Source organism: Sceloporus occidentalis, unplaced genomic scaffold, assembly GCF_023333645.1.
Source record: "Sceloporus occidentalis isolate IW3139 unplaced genomic scaffold, rSceOcc1.0.p SCAF_39, whole genome shotgun sequence".
NCBI classification, from domain to species: Eukaryota; Metazoa; Chordata; class Lepidosauria; order Squamata; family Phrynosomatidae; genus Sceloporus; species Sceloporus occidentalis.
The window spans coordinates 8,383,487-8,392,029 of NW_028317019.1; positions in this window are offsets into that span (position 1 = coordinate 8,383,487).

Consider the following 8,543-nt stretch of genomic DNA (forward strand, 5'->3'; position numbering starts at 1 on the left):
GCCCCTTGTGCATTTGCAAACGACATTTCCATTTGCAAGATCACAGGCAGCCCCTTGTGCCACTGCAAACTACATTTCCATTTGCAAGATCACAGGCAGCCCCTTGTGCCACTGCAAACTACATAGAATCATAGAGTTGGAAGAGACCACAAGGGCCATCCAGTCCAACCCCCTTCCATGCAGGAATCCAGATCAAAGCATCCCACTCCCAAGCCTTCTTAGCAATCCCCCCCTTCCTCCTTTTCCTTGCCCCCTCCAACCCCCCCAAACCCCTCGCCCCCTCTTTTTCCCAGGTATGTCTCAACTTAGGAGGGATTTATGGGACAGATCCAAAGCCTATTTTCTTTTCTAATGGGGGCAAAGCCTTGAGAAGCCCTGGACCCCTGAGAAGAAGAGGAGGGGGGCTTAGAGAGAGGAAGAAAGAGAAAAAGAAGATGCGGAGGGGAAGAAAGGAAGAAAAAGGAGAGGAGGAAGAGGAGGGGAAGAGGAGGAGAAAAAAAACGGAATAACAAGAAGAAGAGAAGGAGGGGAAAGAGAAAGAGAAAGAGGGGAAGGACTAAAAGAAGCTTGCCTGAGTGCAAAGCCCTCCCTGCTTCGACGTTGGAGCATGCCAAATAAGGAGGCAGAGGGCTGGCCAATAGAGGCAGGGCAGAGCAGCAGACCCCGCCCCTGCTCGTTTCAGTCGTCCTGCTGCTTGCTCCAAACATGCTGCACTGCACAGCACTCTATAGAAGGCAGGCAGCAGCCCTGGGAGCTCAGAGTCGGGCAGCCACCCAGGAATGGGGGCGGGGGTGGGGGCGGGGCGGGACCGGGCACGCCCCCCAGGGGGCGGGAAAGTCCCGCCCACCACTGTGAAATGGCAACCCTACTCCTGAGTCCAGCTCTGCACCTTGGCCTCTATCGTGGTCTCCTCAAAGGAAGAAAGGAGGGAAGGAAGGAGAGGCCACTGAACCCCAGCGCATACCTTCCTTTCCCACAAAGGCCTCCAGCGGAATAAGCAGCAGCATCTAGGACCTGGCAATCCCTGCGCATGCTGAGGAGGGGCCTTTGGAGCTATATGCGCCTGCACAGTCTCAGCCCCAGAAGCCATTTCTGCCCTCACAGTCTGTTGTGAGGGAGGGAGGGAAGTGGAGAGAGCCCTTGTTCATTCAGAGGAATGGCTGGAGGGGAGAAGCCCCTCTTCTCCCCCCAAAGAAAGGCAGGGGTCCTGCAAGGCCTCATATCCCTCTTTCCTTCCCTGCCCCCTCCTTGGGGGATTCCTTGGGTCCCGGGTACTTGGGGAATTATTATGAGACATGAAGGCCGGTGGGACCCTTGGAGAGAGGCATGGCCATGGAGGGGAGGGGGATCCAAAGGTAAAAAGGTCTTTGAGGAGCCCCCTCCCTCGTGGAAAGTGGGGCCAAGGAGAGACCCTCTCTTCTGATGCCTCATTTATGGAAGAGTTTTGTGCCAAATAGAAAGCATCGCACAGGATAGGATTCAATAGCATTTTTCTTGGGGGTTTCTCTGGAGTCCTGGGGGAGGGGGCTCTGGGGTGGGGGGAGAAGAGCCAAAATCCTTTTGGCCAAAGCCAAGAGGAGGGAGATGGAGGGACCTCAAAACTCTGGCAATCCCCTGTCAACCTGGGAACTAGGCTTAGAGGCCCACAGGATCCAGATTGGGCATCCTCCCTCACATACTTACCTTTTCCTTCACAACAACCCTGCAGAGGAGGACCAACAGAGAGACCCACAGCCCAGAAACACCCCCCCCCCCCAGTTCTGGGAGCATACTAAAAGGGCTTTTGACCCCCTTGAAGAGATGTTGTTGTTATTATTATTATTATTATTATTATTCCACCTTTTCTCAAAGGAATCAAAGAGGATTACAGTAATAAAATAACATACAATTTAAGAAATACAATTAAAATGCCAAAAACCTTCTCCCAATTATAAAAACATTAATCATCCCTTAAAAATCCTATCAAACAGCAAGAAAATTTAAAACTTTCATAACACAATACAGTAAAAAAGTTTTATTCGGGCAAGAAATGGGTCGTTTTCTGAAGGAGAGGTGGGAGGGCAGGAACGATATACATTAATAGCAATTTCCATCACACTAACGATGGCAAGGGTAAGGGTCAGGAGGAGGGGGAGGCAAGTCAATAGATTTAATCTAGTCTGGAAAGAGGTCTGTCTTAATAGCCTTCCTAAAGGCTTCCAAGGTGTTAATAGGACGGATCTCATCCGGAGGCCGTTCCAGAGTGAACCAACACCTTGTATCTTGCCCAGAAACTAATGGGCATCCAGTGGAGGGATTTAAGAACCGGTGTAATGTGGGCAGTTCTAGAAGAGCCCATAACCAACCTGGCTGCCATATTCTGTACCAATTGAAGTTTCTGAACTTGGCACAAGGGTAGTCCCATGTAGAGTGCGTTACAGAAGTCCAGCCGAGAGGTGACCAGCGCATGTACTACTGTTTCAAGGTCTCCCTGCTCCCTGTCCCATGTCTCCGAATGATCTCACCCAGCAGCTTCATGTAAATGTTGAATAGCACTGGGAACAGAATCACGCTTTGAGGGATGTCCGACTTGAGCTCCCTCTTGGACGAAGAACTGTCCCCAAGTGACAGGAATCTGCCCGAGAGGTAGGACCTGAACCACTGGAAAGCAGTGCCCCAATTCCCAACTCTCCCATATGTTCCAGAAGGATACTGTGGTCAATGGTATTGAAGGCCGCTGAGAGGCCTTCAATAGCACCAGCAGGGTCACACTTCCCCTTTTCAAAGAGCTGTCGATGCTCAAACGGAGATCGCCGACTAAGGTGACCATGGCTGTCTCAACTCTGTAACCCTTCCTAAATCCAGTTTGAAATGGATGTAGAAAAATCCATTTCTTCCAAGACTGCTTGGAGTTGAATGGCGACTTCCCTCTCCATTACCTTGCCTAAGAATGGTAAGATCCAAACTGGCCTGTAATTGTTTCTGTCCAGAGGGTCAAGGGAAGGCTTTTTTTAGAAGTGGTTTAACCACCGCCTCTTTGAGGCAAGATGGAAGACAGCCTTCCCTGAAAGATGCATTAGTTATATTTCTTAAGTACCATCTTGATGGTATCTCCCCCTGGATGCCCAGCCAAGACGGGGAAGGATTGAGAGAGCAAGTCGCCTTTTTCATACTCCCAAGGAGCTTGTCCACATCCTCTGTACTAATGACTCAAATTGATCCCGAATAACAGTATAAGCAGAGGCTCTGGATACCTCTCCTGTCGCCTCTGTCGTAAGGCCAGCATCCAAATCGGCTCTTACATGAGAGATTTTGTCTGCAAAGTAGTTATTAAAAGCATCACAGCATGCTTATGTAGGTTCTAATAAAGAGTTCAGGGTTCTGGAAGCTATATATTAAATGGACAGTGTTGAAAAATATGTAGTTTGGCAAATGGGTGATATAACCCAAGAAAATGGTTTAGTTCACAGAGACTGGAAGAATCTTAAAGTAAAAGTTGAAAGAATAGTTGTGTATATGCAGAGCATGTTCACGTCTATAAACTTCGCTGTCAAACATACTGGTGGCAACCAGATGACAGACAAGCGTCGGTGGGACCCCAAAAGCCATCAACCAACTGGAAAAGGAGATTCAACAGAGGGAAAAAGACCAAAGATTGTGATGAACTATCTAGAGAACGGGATGATTTTGATAAGGGACACTTTACGGTCTACAGAAGAAGATGTAAAGATTGCTCAGCGCATTCAAGGAATGTGGTCCAGTGAAACAGGAGGAAGCAAAGACTTTTTACTAGATGAGGTGTTAAGTCCACAGCCGGTAAAAAGAAACATGCGGTCAGTTACAAGGACTGATCCAGAGAAGACTCCTAAAAAGGACAAGGATATAATTGAGTTGATAGACTAGAAAACCAATATATTGTAGTTTGCCATTAGTATAATGGAAGATGAAATGTTTTCAAAACCATACTGGGAACGGGGCAAAGTAGTTGGAGATGATGCTCCATCAATAAGAAAAAAGGGTTAAAAGATTAAATATGTTTGATAACAACATTTAAATGGAACATATAAAGATCTAAAGTTGGGGAAAAGGTTATTTAAGTGTTATTAAAATATTAAAACCCAACAAGTGATAAGGGATATGGATATAATATGCTAAATGTATAAGAAAATGATGGTAAGTTGTTATAACAAGTAAAACTGATATTAGACATATGTTTAAAAGGGGAACATACAGGAAAATACCAAAGATATTTAAGTTGGAAATGGTTATTGATAAAACAAGTATATGAAATATATCACATGTGTCACCTGATGTGTGTATAATGTTATATATCATGGGTAAGTATAATTGATAACTGGGAGTTCCTTGGACCATAGAACCGTTTGGTTCTGTGTCTCAATGAACCTATTAAAGGGGGAGGCGTGTGACGGACTGACTTTCAAACCAGCCAATCAGAGGCCAGAGACTCTAAGCCAATCAGGTGCTGGCTGAGGAGTTTGAAGCTTCCGCTTGGCAGTTGGGTGGAGTCAGTTAGGGTTTGCAATCCTGAGGGATGAAGCGGGAGTTCAGTGGGAGATAGTGATAGAGAGGATGGGAACAGTAGAGTCCAAGAGAGGAGTGGGTTCCCATAGTTCCTGAGGGATGGTTACTTAAGGAACTGCTTTGTCCAGAGAGGGACAGGATTAGTTCTGGAGAGTCTAGAAGAGAGACTCCGTGGAACCAGACTCAGGAAGAGGGCTTTGGCTTACATCATTTCTTGAGTGACAGTATAGCCTGCGGGGCAGAGTTGTTATTATTATTATTATTATTATTATTATTATTACTATAGAGTTAAAACCAGCCCTGTATATATTTAACAAAAGAAGACATAGTAACAACTCCATCTCAAAGATACCTTTGCCTATTCTGTTTTAAAAATAAACTTATATCCTTGTTAAATCAGCCACTTGGTCTGTGTTTTAAAATCCATCCACACGACTGTCCTTCAAACACCCAAAGAGGTGTCAGGTCAAAATAGAAGAGAGGATTGTGAATCGTTACGTCATCTATTAGAGATTTAAATCTGGATCTAGGTCTTTTCCTGCCCAGATGAACTTTTGCAGGTCCTTCTGCCGTTCTAAAAATGGTTTGTCATTAAGAAGGATAGTATAGTCTGAAATGAAAATAGTAATTTAGGCAGTACGTTCATTTTAACTGCCCTGATCCTTCCCAAGAGGGATAGGTTGAGTTTAGCCCATCTATTGGGATCTTGTTTGATATCACCCCATATTTTCTTGTAGCTGTTTTTAAAGAGCTCTCGGTTTTTAGGGGTGAACTCAACACCTAGATATTTGACCCTTTTCTTCCACTTTAAAGCCAGTCTCCTCTTGTAGATTTTCCTGATCATTCTTTTGTTAAATTCATTGGTAACATTTTTGTCTTATCCCTGTTAATCCGGAAACCTGCTGCCCATATTCCTTTAATTTATAAATTTATAAAGTAGGGGATTAACACTTTCTATTGGGTCAGATAAGTATATCACCACGTCGTCCGCGTATAGTTTAAGTTTGTACTCTTCCTGTTTTATTTCCAGGCCTTTGGTCTTCTTATCTTCTTTAATGCTAGGACTCAGAGTCTCTAAAGTGGCTTCAAATAACAAAGGTGAGAGGGGTATCTCTCATTACAGGTAACGCCTTCGCTTCCCCCCCATTAATAATAAGACTTGCTGTTTGTTTTCTATAGATTGCATCTATCCAGATGATAAAGCTATCTCCTAGAACCATTTTTCTTAAGGTTTCCAGCATGAAGTTCCAATTAACTTCATCAAATGCCTTTTCGGCCTCAAGAAAAATCATAGCTGCTTTTTAATCTATTTTCTTCTCATAGAAGTCTATAATATCTAGTAAATTCCTCGTGTTGTTTCTAAGGTGCCTTTTTGGGAGGAATCCCCTTTGGTCTTCCTTTATGATATTTTGTAGGGTTTTCTAAAATCTTTCTGCTAAGACCATTGCAAAGATTTTATAATCGTTGTTAAGGAGAGAAATCGGTCTGAAATGTTTGACCTCCAGCACCTCTTTACTTTCTTTAGGAATCAGTGCAATATCATCTATCTTCCAAGAGTCAGGCGTTCTTCTTTGTGAGAGTCTATTTGTGATTTCTACTAGGGGTTTAATTAGCTCTTTCTGTAAGCTCTTGTAATAGATTGCACTTAGGCCATCTGGCCCTGGCGCTTTGGACGCCTTGGTTTTACTGGGCAGACTCTTCTGTTTTGCGACCCAGGAGCTTACTCTAAACATCTTGTCCACCTCAAGGAGAAAAGATTCATTATCTAGGTCCATAAATTCAGCCAAGGCCGGTATTATCCTTTTATACAGATCTTTGTCCTTCTGTTCAGGAAGACCTATTATTCCAAGACATCTCTCCCTAAATCTTTGCTCTAATTTAATTCTTTCTGCTGTATCTTCACTATGTTCTTTTGTTAATCTCTCTATCTCTTTTCCCAATTTTTTATATTCTTCCTCCAGGAATGTCACTCTTTCCCTGGTTTGTGTTAATTCTAATGTTATCTTTTACAGAGAGTATTTATGTTAACCAACGAGGTGGACATTAAACCAACAGGATCCCCTGACTTTCCCTAGTCTTTAAGCTGAAATAAATACATTCGATGTGGTCCATCTTATGGATAGGTATCCTGGCCAAAGCAAGATTGTCTTCATGGACCAAAGTGATGTCCCCTTACCTGCTCACTGATGGAGAACCCGGCTGGTAAGGCCTGAGCCCAGGTGGCTGAGCTATCTTCACCAGCCAGGTCTCTGTGAAACAAGCCAGGTCAGCCTTTTCATCCAGTAGGAGATCATGGACTATGTGTGTTTTATTTTTGACTGACCTGGCATTACACAAGAGCAGGGAAAGGTTCTGTGGTTGGTTTGGTATGCTCTCCAGCCCTTTTGGGATATCAGGGTGAATGGAAGGGGAGAGAGATATCTGTCAGGGTCCTAAGTGCAGCCCCTCTTGCAACACAAAAGGCAGTACTTTGAAAAAGGAACAGCTTTTATTGAAGAAGATACATACAATAGAAGTGACTTTTTTGTCAGGAATGAAAGAACTTATAAACCTATCACTTTTCTAACCATATCAATTCACTCCACCCCATTAACCAATAAATTATTAATTGGATAGCCTTTTCCCACGCAGTGTCCTCCCATATGGGATTCTGGCAGCATTTCTAAAAACAATTAAGCTCTCATGTGCCTTGGACCATAGAACTCAGCCACACAACAGTTTAATTAACATTATGGCTTAACAATATGTGTGTGTGTGTGTATCTATCTATCTATCTATCTATCTATAGATATAGATATATAGATATATTATGAAACCTCAGCCATCCCAATCTAATACGATACCATATATATATATATATATATATATATATATATATATAATTAAAATATAAGAAGCATAAACCCATAACAACATAATACAATATAACAATACCAATAACTCTCTAGGTTCCCCCTCCTTTTCCAGAGACCAGTCTTTTAAAATCAAGACTCTATTAGAAGGGTGATTCCCACACATTCCAATACTAGCAAAGAAGCACATTCTTTATCCATGATCTCCCTGCCTCTTTCTAGTATCTTCTACTAAAGCACATATTAAAACATATAATTTTAACCCACCATAAATCCCAGCTATCTTAACTCTAACTTAAAGCTAAACCTATAACCCTTATGTCATGAATCCCTAAATGAATAAATGCATGAATGAAGGGATTCATGACATATTGTGACTTCAGGCTGGTGCTCCATACCTGAATGGGACTGGCCCATTGTGATCTCAGGCCGATGCTCCTTGTCTGCTGCCATGAGATGGGACCATTGTGAATTTGGGCTAGTGCTGATTACCTGAAGGACTGAGATGTGGCCATTTTTACTTCAGGCTTCTGCTCCTTGGGTGAAGGATTGAGACGGTGCTATTGTGACTTCAGGGTGGTGCTGTAAACCTGAAGGATTGAGACTGTCCCATTGCAACCTCTGGCTGATGCTCCTTGCCTGAAAGATTGAGACAGGAGAATTGTCACTTCAGACTGGTGCTCTTTACCTGAAGGACTGGGACTGGCCCATTGCGTGTCAGAAACAGTTTATAAGGGTTCTGTCATAAAGAGTAAAAATATTAGGGTTTGGTAATTAGAGTTAATGTAGGAGTGATAGTTGTAGTTCATAATAGGCAGTGTAGAGTGATGGGTTATAGAAAGGATGTAGTGGGAAATGTTAGAAGGGCAGATGGAGTGACTTTTAGATGAAGGAGGGCGTTTGGAGAGGGGCTGGGGTTGCAGCTGGAGACTGGTTATCAAGGAGGAGTGAAGCTGGCTTGGGAAGACCGCTCTTCAAGGTGAGGCTGTCTGGGAAAAGGGAAGGGAAGTATAGACAACCTTGGTATCTATGCAACCTCCGCTTGTGTTGCTTTAGCTTGGGAATTGGGGGCTGGCTTAGGAAGGGGTTGAGCAAGTTCCTTTGGACTTCAGACTTTGCAAAAAGGTGTTAATGGATGTTTCTGCCTGGATTCATCAATAAAGCTTATTT